Below are 14,244 nucleotides of genomic sequence, written 5' to 3'. Positions count from 1 at the left end.
AACCCGTTACCATTGAGCTAGATGAACGAATGTCTCTCCACATGCATAGTTCTGAGAGATGTGTGTGTGAAAGCCGTCCATCACCTAGCTTGTTTACAGCATAAATATTCCTTTCAGTTGCAAACTACAATCCATCCGTATATATGGGGAAGTAATAGCTCCAACTCTCTTTTACATTGAAAATTGCAGGAACTTCAAACCGGCATTAGGAAACAGACTATGAATCCAGAGAAAAAGTTTCCCCTGCCAGCATTTCCGTTTGTGTTAGATGAACGAACGTCTCTCCACATGCACAGATTTGAGAGATGTTTGTGTGAAAGCCTTCCTTCACCTAGCTTGATGGGGACACATAATTTCATTTCATTTGCGAACTACACTCCATACATATATATCGGGAGGTAATAGATCCAAATCGGTTTTACACTGAAAAATGCAGGAAATTCAAACCGGCACTAGGAAACACACTGTTAACCCAGATTAAAAGTTTCTCCTTAAAACCGTTCCCAATGTGCTAGATGAACGAACGTCTCTACACGTGCTCTGTTCTGAGAGAAAATTGTTTGTGAAAGCCGTACATCAACCAGCTTGCTGGGAACACAAAGTTTCTTTTCAGTTGCAAACTACAACCCATAATAATATATAGGGAAATACAAGCTCCAACTCTATTTTACAGAGTAAACTGCAGGAAATTCAAACCTGCATTAGGAAACAGACTGAGAATCCAGAGTAAATATTTCTACTGCAACCCAGTCCCTTTTAGCTAGATGAACTAACGTCTCTCCACATGCTCATTTCTGAGAGATAACTGTGTATGAAAGCCGTCGTTCACATAGCTTGTTGGGAAAACAATGTTTCTTTAGAGTTGCAATCTACACTCCATACATATATATGGGGAAGTACTAGTTACAACTCGGTTTTACAGTGAAAACTGCAGGAACTTCATACAGGCAGTCGGAAATAAAATGAGAACCCAGATTAAAAGTTTCTCTTGAAACCCCTTCGCAAAGTGGTAGATGAACAAACGTCTCTCCACATGCACTGTTCTGTGGGATAAGTGTGGGTGAAAACCTTCCATCATATAGCTTGTTGGAAGCACAAAGTTTCCTTTCATTTGAAAACTACAGACCATATGTATTTATGGGGAGGTACTAGCTCCAACTCGGTTTTACATTGAAAACTGCAGGAACTTCAAACCTGCTCTAGGACACAGACTCAGAATCCAGAGTAAAAGTTTCTCCTGCAACCCGGTCCCTTTGTGCTAGATGAACGAACGTCTCTCAACATGCTCAGTTCTGAGAAATAATTGTGTGTTAAAGCCGTCATTCACCTAGCTTGTTGGAAACACAAAGTTTCTTTCCAGTTGTGAATTACACTCCATACATATATATGGGGAGGTACTAGCTCCAGCTCGGTTTTACAGTGAAAACTGCAGGAACTTCAAACCGGCACTAGGAAACAGACTGGGAACCCCGAATAAAAGTTTCTCCTGAAACCCGTTCTCAATGTGCTAGATGAACGAACATCGCTACATGTGCTCTGTTCTGAGACATAAGTGTGTGTGAAAGCCATCTTTCACTTAGCTTGATGGGAACACAAAGTTTCTTTTCAATTTCAAAATACAATCCATACACATTTTATTGGATGATACTAGCTCCAACTCGATTTTATAGTGAAATCTGCAGGAACTTCAAACCGGCCCTAGGAAACTGACTGAGGAACAAGATTATAAGTATCCCCTACAACATTTTCCCTTTGTGCTAGATGAACGAACGTCTGTCCCCATGCTCATTTCTGAGAGATATGTGTGTGTGAAAGCCACCCTTCACCTAGCTTGTTGGGAACACAAAGTTCCTTTTCAGTTGCAAACTACACTCCATACATATACATGGGGAGATACTAGCTCCAACTCGGTTTTACAAAGAAAACAGCAGGAACTTCACACCGGCACTAGGAAACAGACTGAGAGACTAGATTTTAAGTTTCTCCTGAAACCCATTCCCAATGTGCTAGATGAATGAACGTCTCTACACGTGCTCTGTTCTGAGAGATAAGTGCGTGTGAAAGCCGTCCATCACCTAGCTTGTTGTCAACACAAAGTTTCTTTTCATTTGCAAACTACACTTCATAATAATATATGGGGAAGTACAAGCTCCAACTCGTTTTTACAGTGAAATCTTCAGTAACTTTATTCCGGCACTAGGAAACAGACTGAGAAACCAGAGTGAAAGTTGCTCCTACAACCCGTTCCATTCGTGCTAGATGAACAAAAGTCTGTCCCCATGCTCAGTTCTGAGAGATTATTGTTTGTAAAAGCCGTTCTTAACCTAGCTTGATGGGAACACAAAGTTTCTTTTCAGTTGCCAACTACACTTCTTACATTTACATGCGGAGGAAATAACTCCAACTCTGTTTTACAGTGAAAAATGCGGGAACATCAAACCGGCATTAGGAAACAGACTGAGAACCCAGAATAAAATTTTCTCCTGAAACCCGTTCCCAATGTGCTAGATGAACGAATATCTCTCCACATGCACTTTTCTGAGAGATGTGTGTGTGAAAGCCGTCCATCACCTAGCCTGTTTACAGCATAAATTTTCCTTTCAGTTGCAAACTACAATCCACCCCTATATATGGGGAGGTACCAGCTCCAACTCGGTTTTACATTGAAAACTGCAGGAACTTCAAACCTGCTCTACGACACAGACTCAGAATCCAGAGTAAAATTTCTCCTGCAACCCGGGCTCATTGAGCTTGATGAACGAACGTCTCTCCACATGCTCAGTTCTGAGAAATATGTGTTTGTGTTTAAGCCGTCCTTCAGCTAGCTTGCTGGGAACACAAAGTTCCTTTTCAGTTGAAATCTGCTACCCATACATATATATGGGGAAGTAGTAGCTCCAATTCGGTTTTACAGGGAAAACTTCAGGAACTTCAAACCATCAATAGGAAACAGAACGAGAAACCAGAGTAAAAGTTTCTCTTGCAAACCTTTCCCTTTATGCTACATTAACGAACTTTCCTCCACATGCTCAGGTCTGAGAGATAAGTGTGTATGAAAGCCGACTTTCACCTAGCTTGATGGGAACACTATGTTTCTTTTCAGATGCCAACTACCCTCCATAGATTTATATGGGGCGGTACTAGTTCCAACAAAATTTTACACTGAATACAGCAGTATAATCAAACCGGTACTAAGAAACAGACTTAAAAAACAGAATAAAACTTTCTCCTGCAAACCGTTCCCTTTGTGCTAGGTGAGCGAACGTCTCTCCACATGCACATTTCTGAGAGATGTTTGTGTGAAAGCCGTCCTTCACCTAGTTGTTGGGAACACAAAGTTTCTTTTCAGTTGCAAACTACACTCCATACATATATATGGGTGAAGTAATAGATTCAACTCGGTTTTATAGTGAAAAATGCAGGAACTTCAAACCGGCACTAAGAAACACACTGTTAACCCAGATTAAAATATTCTCCTTAAAACCGTTCCCAATGTGCTAGATGAACGAAATTCTCTACACGTGCTCTGTTCTGAGAGATAAGTTTGTGTGTAAGCCGTCCATCACTTAACTTGTTGGCAACACAAAGTTTCTTTTCATTTGCAAATTACACTTCATAATAATCTATAGGGAAGTACAAGCTCAAACTCGATTTTACAGTGAAATCTGCAGGAACATCATACCGGGACTAGGAAACAGACTGAGAATCCAGAGTAAATGTTTCTACTGCAACCCAGTCCCTTTCTGCTATATGAATGAACGTCTCTCCACATGCTCAGTTCTGAGAGATAATTGTGTGAAAGCCGTCGTTCACCTAGCTTAATGGGAACAGAAATTTCTTTTCAGTTGCAAACTACACTCCATAAATATATATGGGGAGGTTCTAGCTCCAACTCGGTTTTACAGTGTAAACTGCTGAATTTTCAAACCGGCACTAGGAAACAGACTGGGATTCCCGATTAAAAATTTCTACTGAAACCCGTTCCCAATGTGCTAGATGAACGAACGTCAATCCTAATGCTCAGTTCTGGGAATTAATTGTGTGAAAGCCGTCGTTCACCTAGCTTGATGGGAACACAAAATTTCTTTTCTTTTGAAATTACAATCCATACATATATATTGGGAGGTTCTAGCTCCAACTCGGTTATACAGTGTAAACTGCTGAAACTTCAAACCAGCAATACGAAAATAACTGGTAACCCCGATTCAAATTTTCTACTGAAACACGTTCCCAATGTGCTAGATGAACGAACGTCTCTCCTCATGCTCAGTTCTGAGAGATAATTGTGTGAAAGCCGTCATTCACCTAGCTTGATGGGAACACAAATTTCTTTTCATTTGCAAACTACACTCCGTAACTATATATGGGGAGGTACTAGCTCCAACTCGATTTTATAGTGAAAACTGCAGGATCTTCAAACCGGCACTAGGAAACACACTGAGAAACCAGAGCAAAAGTTGCTCCTACATCCAGTTCCATTTGTGCTAGATGAACGAAAGTCTGTCTACATGCTCAGTTCTGAGAGAAAATTGTGTGTTAAAGCCGTCCTTCAACTAGCTTGATGGGAACACAAAGTTTCTTTTCAGTTGCAAACTACACTTCAAACATATATATGCGGAGGTAAAAACTCCAACTCGGTTTTACAGTGAAAACTGCAGGAACATCAAAACGGCACTAGGAAACAGACTGAGAACCCAGAATAAAAGTTTCTCCTGAAACCCGTTCCCACTGAGCTAGATGAACGAATGTCCCTCCACATGCACTGTTCTGAGAGATGTGTGTGTGAAAGCCGTCCATCACCTAGCTTGTTTACAGAATAAATTTTCCTTTCAGTTGCAAACTACAATCCATCCGTATATATGGGGAGGTACTAGCTCCAACTCTCATTTACTTTGAAAATTGCAGGAACTTCAAACCGGCATTAGGAAACAGATTAAGAAACCAGAGAAAAAGTTTACCCTGCCACCCTTTCCGTTTGTGCTAGATGAACGAACGTCTCTCCACATGCTCATTTCTGAGACATAATTGTGTATGAAAGCCGTCGTTCACCTAGCTTGATGGGAACACAAAATTCTTTTCAGGTGCAAACTACACTCAATAACTATATATGGGGAGGTTCTAGCTCCAACTCGGTTTTACAGTGTAAACTGCTGAAATATCAAACTGGCACTAGGAAGCAGACTGGGATTCCCGATTAAAAATTTCTACTGAAACCCGTTCCCAATTTGCTAGATGAACGAACGTCAATCCAAATGCTCAGTTCTGGGAAATAATTGTGTGAAAGCCGTCGTTCACCTAGCTTGATGGGAACACAAAGTTTCTTTAAGCTGCAAACTACACTTCATACATATATATGCGGATGTAAAAATTCCAACTCGATTTTACAGTGAAAATTGCAGGAACATCAAACCGGCACTAGGAAACATACTGAGAACCCAGAATAAAAGTTTCTCCTGAAACCCGTTCCCAATGTGCTAGATGAACCAATGTCTCTCCACATGCACTGTTCTGAGAGATGTGTGTGTGAAAGCCGTCCATCACCTAGCTTGTTTACAGCATAAATTTTCCCTTCAGTTGCAAACTACAATCCATCCGTATATATGGGGAGGTACTAGCTCCAACTCGGTTTTACATTGAAAACTGCAGGAAATTCAAACCGGCTATAGGACACAGACTTAGAATCCAGAGTAAAATTTTCTCCTGCAACCTGGTCCCTTTGTTCCAGATGAACGAATGTCTCTCCACATGCTCTTTTCTGAGGAATATTAGTGTGTTAAAGTTGTTCTTCACCTAACTTGCTGGTAACACAAAGTTCCTTTCCAGTTGAAATCTGCTACCCATACATATATATGGGGAGGCAGTAGCTCCAAATCGGTTTTACAGGGAAAACTTCAGGAACTTCAAACCAGCAATAGGAAACAGAACGAGAAACCAGAGTAAAAGTTTCTCTTGCAAACCGTTCCCTTTTTGCTACATTAACGAACTTTCCTCCACATGCTCAGGTCTGAGAGATAAGTGTGTATGAAAGCCGACTTTCACCTAGCTTGATGGGAACACTATGTTTCTTTTCAGATGCCAACTACCCTCCATAGATGTATATGGGGCGGTACTAGTTCCAACAAAATTTTACACTGAATACAGCAGTATAATCAAACCGGTACTAAGAAACAGACTTACAAAACAGAATAAAACTTTCTCCTGCAAACCGTTCCCTTTGTGCTAGGTGAGCGAACGTCTCTCCACATGCACATTTCTGAGAGATGTTTGTGTGAAAGCCGTCCTTCACCTAGTTGTTGGGAACACAAAGTTTCTTTTCAGTTGCAAACTACACTCCATACATATATATGGGTGAAGTAATAGATTCAACTCGGTTTTATAGTGAAAAATGCAGGAACTTCAAACCGGCACTAAGAAACACACTGTTAACCCAGATTAAAATATTCTCCTTAAAACCGTTCCCAATGTGCTAGATGAACGAAATTCTCTACACGTGCTCTGTTCTGAGAGATAAGTTTGTGTGTAAGCCGTCCATCACTTAACTTGTTGGCAACACAAAGTTTCTTTTCATTTGCAAATTACACTTCATAATAATCTATAGGGATGTACAAGCTCAAACTCGATTTTACAGTGAAATCTGCAGGAACATCATACCGGGACTAGGAAACAGACTGAGAATCCAGAGTAAATGTTTCTACTGCAACCCAGTCCCTTTGTGCTATATGAATGAACGTCTCTCCACATGCTCAGTTCTGAGAGATAATTGTGTGAAAGCCGTCGTTCACCTAGCTTGATGGGAACAGAAATTTCTTTTCAGTTGCAAACTACACTCCATAAATATATATGGGGAGGTTCTAGCTCCAACTCGGTTTTACTGTGTAAACTGCTGAAATTTCAAACCGGCACTAGGAAACAGACTGGGAACCCCGATTAAAATTTTCTACTGAAACCCGTTCCCAATGTGCTAGATGAACGAACGTCAATCCTAATGCTCAGTTCTGGGAATTAATTGTGTGAAAGCCGTCGTTCACCTAGCTTGATGGGAACACAAAATTTCTTTTCTTTTGAAATTACAATCCATACATATATATTGGGAGGTTCTAGCTCCAACTCGGTTATACAGTGTAAACTGCTGAAACTTCAAACCAGCAATACGAAAATAACTGGTAACCCCGATTCAAATTTTCTACTGAAACACGTTCCCAATGTGCTAGTTGAACGAACGTCTCTCCTCATGCTCAGTTCTGAGAGATAATTGTGTGAAAGCCGTCGTTCACCTAGCTTGATGGGAACACAAATTTCTTTTCATTTGCAAACTACACTCCATAACTATATATGGGGAGGTACTAGCTCCAACTCGATTTTATAGTGAAAACTGCAGGATCTTCAAACTGGCACTAGGAAACACACTGAGAAACCAGAGCAAAAGTTGCTCCTACATCCAGTTCCATTTGTGCTAGATGAACGAAAGTCTGTCTACATGCTAAGTTCTGAGAGAAAATTGTGTGTTAAAGCCGTCCTTCAACTAGCTTGATGGGAACACAAAGTTTCTCTTCAGATGCAAACTACACTTCATACATATATATGCGGAGGTAAAAACTCCAACACGGTTTTACAGTGAAAACTGCAGGAACATCAAAACGGCACTAGGAAACAGACTGAGAACCCAGAATAAAAGTTTCTCCTGAAACCCGTTCCCACTGAGCTAGATGAACGAATGTCCCTCCACATGCACTGTTCTGAGAGATGTGTGTGTGAAAGCCATCCATCACCTAGCTTGTTTACAGAATAAATTTTCCTTTCAGTTGCAAACTACAATCCATCCGTATATATGGGGAGGTACTAGCTCCAACTCTCATTTACTTTGAAAATTGCAGGAACTTCAAACCGGCATTAGGAAACAGATTAAGAAACCAGAGAAAAAGTTTACCCTGCCACCCTTTCCGTTTGTGCTAGATGAACGAACGTCTCTCCACATGCTCATTTCTGAGACATAATTGTGTATGAAAGCCGTCATTCACCTAGCTTGATGGGAACACAAAATTCTTTTCAGGTGCAAACTACACTCAATAACTATATATGGGGAGGTTCTAGCTCCAACTCGGTTTTACAGTGTAAACTGCTGAAATTTCAAACTGGCACTAGGAAAAAGACTGGGATTCCTGATTAAAAATTTCTACTGAAACCCGTTCCCAATTTGCTAGATGAACGAACGTCAATCCTAATGCTCAGTTCTGGGAAATAATTGTGTGAAAGCCGTCGTTCACCTAGCTTGATGGGAACACAAAGTTTCTTTTAAGCTGCAAACTACACTTCATACATATATATGCGGAGGTCAAAACTCCAACTCGGTTTTAAGGTGAAAACTGCAGGAACATCAAAACGGCACTAGGAAACAAACTGAGAACCCAGAATAAAAGTTTCTCCTGAAACCCGTTCCCACTGAGCTAGATGAACGAATGTCCCTCCACATGCACTGTTCTGAGCGATGTGTGTGTGAAAGCCTTCCATCACCTAGCTTGTTTACAGAATAAATTTTCCTTTCAGTTGCAAACTACAATCCATCCGTTGATATGGGGAAGTACTAGCTCCAAATCTCTTTTACATTGAAAATTGCAGGAACTTCAAACCGGCATTAGGAAACAGACTCTGAATCCAGAGAAAAAGTTTCCCCTGCCAGCATTTCCGTTTGTGTTAGATGAACGAACGTCTCTCCACATGCACAGATTTGAGAGATGTTTGTGTGAAAGCCTTCCTTCACCTAGCTTGATGGGGACACAAAATTTCATTTCATTTGCGAACTACACTCCATACATATATATCGGGAGGTAATAGATCCAAATCGGTTTTACACTGAAAAATGCAGGAAATTCAAACCGGCACTAGGAAACACACTGTTAACCCAGATTAAAAGTTTCTCCTTAAATCCGTTCCCAATGTGCTAGATGAACGAACGTCTCTACACGTGCTCTGTTCTGAGAGAAAATTGTTTGTGAAAGCCGTACATCACCCAGCTTGTTGGGAACACAAAGTTTCTTTTCAGTTGCAAACTACAACCCATAGTAATATATAGGGAAATACAAGCTCCAACTCGATTTTACAGAGTAAACTGCAGGAAATTCAAACCTGCATTAGGAAACAGAGTGAGAATCCAGAGTAAATATTTCTACTGCAACCCAGTCCCTTTTTGCTAGATGAACTAACGTCTCTCCACATGCTCATTTCTGAGAGATAACTGTGTATGAAAGCCGTCGTTCACATAGCTTGATGGGAAAACAATGTTTCTTTAGAGTTGCAATCTACACTCCATACATATATATGGGGAAGTACTAGTTACAACTCGGTTTTACAGTGAAAACTGCAGGAACTTCATACAGGCAGTCGGAAATAAAATGAGAACCCAGATTAAAAGTTTCTCTTGAAACCCGTTCCCAAAGTGGTAGATGAACAAACGTCTCTCCACATGCACTGTTCAGTGGGATAAGTGTGGGTGAAAACCTTCCATCATATAGCTTGTTGGAAGCACAAAGTTTCCTTTCATTTGAAAACTACAGACCATATGTATTTATGGGGAAGTACTAGCTCCAACTCGGTTTTACATTGAAAACTGCAGGAACTTCAAACCTGCTCTAGGACACAGACTCAGAATCCAGAGTAAAAGTTTCTCCTGCAACCCGGTCCCTTTGTGCTAGATGAACGAACGTCTCTCAACATGCTCAGTTCTGAGAAATAATTGTGTGTTAAAGCTGTCATTCACCTAGCTTGTTGGAAACACAAAGTTTCTTTCCAGTTGTGAATTACACTCCATACATATATATGGGGAGGTACTAGCTCCAGCTCGGTTTTACAGTGAAAACTGCAGGAACTTCAAACCGGCACTAGGAAACAGACTGGGAACCCCGAATAAAAGTTTCTCCTGAAACCCGTTCTCAATGTGCTAGATGAACGAACATCGCTACATGTGCTCTGTTCTGAGACATAAGTGTGTGTGAAAGCCATCTTTCACTTAGCTTGATGGGAACACAAAGTTTCTTTTCAATTTCAAAATACAATCCATACACATTTTATTGGATGATACTAGCTCCAACTCGATTTTATAGTGAAATCTGCAGGAACTTCAAACCGGCCCTAGGAAACTGACTGAGGAACAAGATTATAAGTATCCCCTACAACATTTTCCCTTTGTGCTAGATGAACGAACGTCTGTCCCCATGCTCATTTCTGAGAGATATGTGTGTGTGAAAGCCGCCCTTCACCTAGCTTGTTGGGAACACAAAGTTCCTTTTCAGTTGCAAACTACACTCCATACATATACATGGGGAGATACTAGCTCCAACTCGGTTTTACAAAGAAAACAGCAGGAACTTCAGACCGGCACTAGGAAACAGACTGAGAGATTAGATTTTAAGTTTCTCCTGAAACCCATTCTCAATGTGCTAGATGAACGAACGTCTCTACACGTGCTCTGTTCTGAGAGATAAGTGCGTGTGAAAGCCGTCCATCACCTAGCTTGTTGGCAACACAAAGTTTCTTTTCATTTGCAAACTACACTTCATAATACTATATGGGGAAGTACAAGCTCCAACTCATTTTTACAGTGAAATCTTCAGTAACTTTATTCCGGCAGTAGGAAACAGACTGAGAAACCAGAGTGAAAGTTGCTCCTACAACCCGTTCCATTCGTGCTAGATGAACAAAAGTCTGTCCCCATGCTCAGTTCTGAGAGATTATTGTTTGTAAAAGCCGTTCTTAACCTAGCTTGATGGGAACACAAAGTTTCTTTTCAGTTGCCAACTACAATTCTTACATTTACATGCGGAGGAAATAACTCCAACTCTGTTTTACAGTGAAAAATGCGGGAACATCAAACCGGCATTAGGAAACAGACTGAGAACCCAGAATAAAATTTTCTCCTGAAACCCGTTCCCAATGTGCTAGATGAACGAATGTCTCTCCACATGCACTGTTCTGAGAGATGTGTGTGTGAAAGCCGTCCATCACCTAGCTTGTTTACAGCATAAATTTTCCTTTCAGTTGCAAACTACAATCCATCCGTATATATGGGGAGGTACTAGCTCCAACTCGGTTTTACATTGAAAACTGCAGGAAATTCAAACCGGCTATAGGACACAGACTCAGAATCCAGAGTAAAATTTTCTCCTGCAACCTGGTCCCTTTGTTCTAGATGAACGAATGTCTCTCCACATGCTCTTTTCTGAGAAATATTAGTGTGTTAAAGTTGTTCTTCACCTAACTTGCTGGTAACACAAAGTTCCTTTCCAGTTGAAATCTGCTACCCATACATATATATGGGGAGGCAGTAGCTCCAAATCGATTTTACAGGGAAAACTTCAGGAACTTCAAACCAGCAATAGGAAACAGAACGAGAAACCAGAGTAAAAGATTCCCCCGGAAACCGTTCATTTTGTGCTACATGAACGAACGTCTCTCCACAAGCTCAGGTCTGAGAGATAAGTGTGTGTGAAAGCTGTCCTTCACGTAGCTTGTTGGGAAAACTATGTTTCTTTTCAGTTGCAAACTACACTCCATACAAATACATAGGGAGGTACAAGTTCCAACACTCTTTTACACTGAATATAGCAGTAAATTCAAACCGGCACTTGGAAACAAACTTAGAAACGAGAATAAAACTTTCTCATGCAAACCGTTCCCTTGGTGCTAGATGAGCGAACGTCTCTCCACATGCACAGTTCTGAGAGATGTTTGTGTGAAAGCCGTCTTTATCCTATTTGTTGGGAACACAATGTTTCTTTTCAGATGCAATATACACTCAATACATATATATGGGGAGGTAATAGCTCCAACACGGTTTTACAGTGAAAACTGCAGGAACTTCAAAACGGGACTAGGAAACACACTGGGAACCCAGAATGTAAGTTTCTCCTGAAACCAGTTCCCATTGTGCTAGATGAACGAATATCTCTACACGTGCTCTGTTCTGAGAGATATGTGTGTGTGAAAGCCGAACTTCACATAGCTTGTTGGCAACACAATGTTTCTTTCCAGTTGCAAATTAAAATCAATACATATATATGGGGAGGTACTAGCTCCAAATCGGTTTTACAGTGTAAACTGCTGGAACTTAAAACCGGCACTAGGAAACACACTCGGAACCCCGATTAAAATTTTCTAATGAAACCCGTTCCCAATGTGCTAGTTGAACGAATGTCTCTCCACATGCTCATTTCTGAGAGATAGTTGTGTATGAAAGCCGTCATTCACCTAGCTTGATGGGAACACAAACTTTCTTTTCAGTTGCAAAATACACTCCATAAATATGTATGGGGATGTAGTAGCTCCAACTCGATTTTATAGTGAAAACGGCAGGAACTTCAAACCGGCACTAGGAAACAGATTCAGAACCCAGAGTAAAAGTTTCTCCTACAACCCGTTCCATTTGTGCTAGATGAACGAAAGTCTGTCCACATGCTCAGTTCTGAGATATAAATGTGTGTAAAAGATGTCCTTCACCTAGCTTGATTGGAACACAAAGTTTATTTTCAGTTGCAAACTACACTTCATACATATATATGCGGAGGTAAAAACTCCAACTCGGTTTTACAGTGAAAACTGCAGGAACATCAAAACGGCACTAGGAAACAGACTGAGAACCCAGAATAAAAGTTTCTCTTGAAATCCGTTCCCATTAAGCTAGATGAACGAATGTCCCTCCACATGCACTGTTCTGAGCGATGTGTGTGTGAAAGCCGTCCATCACCTAGCTTGTTTACAGAATAAATTTTCCTTTCAGTTGCAAACTACAATCCATCCATATATATGGGGAGGTACTAGCTCCAACTCTTATTTACATTGAAAATTGCAGGAACTTCAAACCGGCACTAGGAAACAGACTAAGAAACCAGAGAAAAAGATTCCCCTGCCACCATTTCCGTTTGTGCTAAATGAACGAACGTCTCTCCGCATGCAGAATTTGAGAGATGTTTGTGTGAAAGCCGGCCTTCATATAGCTTGATGGGAACACAAAGTTTCTTTTCAGTTGCAAACTACACTCCATACATATATATGGGAGGTAATAGATCCAACTCGGTTTTATACTAAAAAATGCAGGATCTTCAAACCGGCACTAGGAAACACACTGTTAACCCAGATTAAAAGTTTCTCCTTAAACCGGTTCCCAATGAGCTAGATGAACGAACTTCTCTCCACATGCTCAGTTCTGAGAGATAAGTGTGCGTGAAAACCGTACATCACCTAGCTTATTGGAAACACAAAGTTTCTTTTCAGTTGCAAACTACACTCCATACATATATATGGGGAGGTAATATCTCCAACACTTTTTTACAGTGAAAATTGCAGGAACTTGAAATCGGCACTAGGAAACAAACTGAAAACCCACAAAAAAAGTTTCTCCTGGAATCCGTTCTCAATATGCTAGATGAACGAACGTCTCTCCACATGCAATGTTCTGAGAGAGAAATGTGTCTGAAAGCTGTCCATCACGTAGCTTGTTGGAAAACCAAAGTTTCTTTTCATTTGCAAACTACACTCCATACATATAGATGGGGAGGTTCAAGCACCAACTCGACTTTACAGTGAAAACTGAAGGAAATTCAAACCGGCACTGGGAAACAGACTGAGAATCCAGAGTAAATGTTTCTATTTCAACCCAGTCCCTTACTGCTAGATGAACGAACGTCTCTCCACATGCTCATTTCTGAGAGATAATTGTGTATGAAAGCCGTCGTTCACCTAGCTTGTTGGGAACACAAAGTTTCTTTTCAGTTGCAAAATACACTCCATACATATATATGGGGAGGTTCTAACTCCAACTCTGTTTTACAGTGAAAATTGCAGGAATTTTAAACCGGCACTAGGAAACAGACTAGGAAACCATATTAAAAATTTCTACTGAAAACCGTTCCCAGTGTGCTAGATGAACGAATGTCTCCACACGTTCATTTCTGAGGGATATTAGTGTATGAAAGCCGTCGTTCACTTGGCTTGTTGGGAACAGAATATTTCTTTTCAGTTGCAAACTACACTCCATAAATATGTATGGGGAGGTACTAGCTCCAACTCGATTTTATAGTGAAAACTGCAGGAACTTCAACCCGGCACTAGGAAACAGACTAAGTAACCAGAGTAAAAGTTTCTCCTACACCAGTTCCATTTGTGCTAGATGAACGAAAGTATGCCCACATGCTCAGTTCTGAGAGATAAGTGTGTGTGAAAGCCGTACTTCACCTAGCTTGTTGGGAAAACAAA

This window comes from Camelus ferus, chromosome 14 (genome assembly GCF_009834535.1).
Source record: "Camelus ferus isolate YT-003-E chromosome 14, BCGSAC_Cfer_1.0, whole genome shotgun sequence".
NCBI lineage: Eukaryota > Metazoa > Chordata > Mammalia > Artiodactyla > Camelidae > Camelus > Camelus ferus.
Note: the sequence above shows the minus strand (reverse complement) of the source record.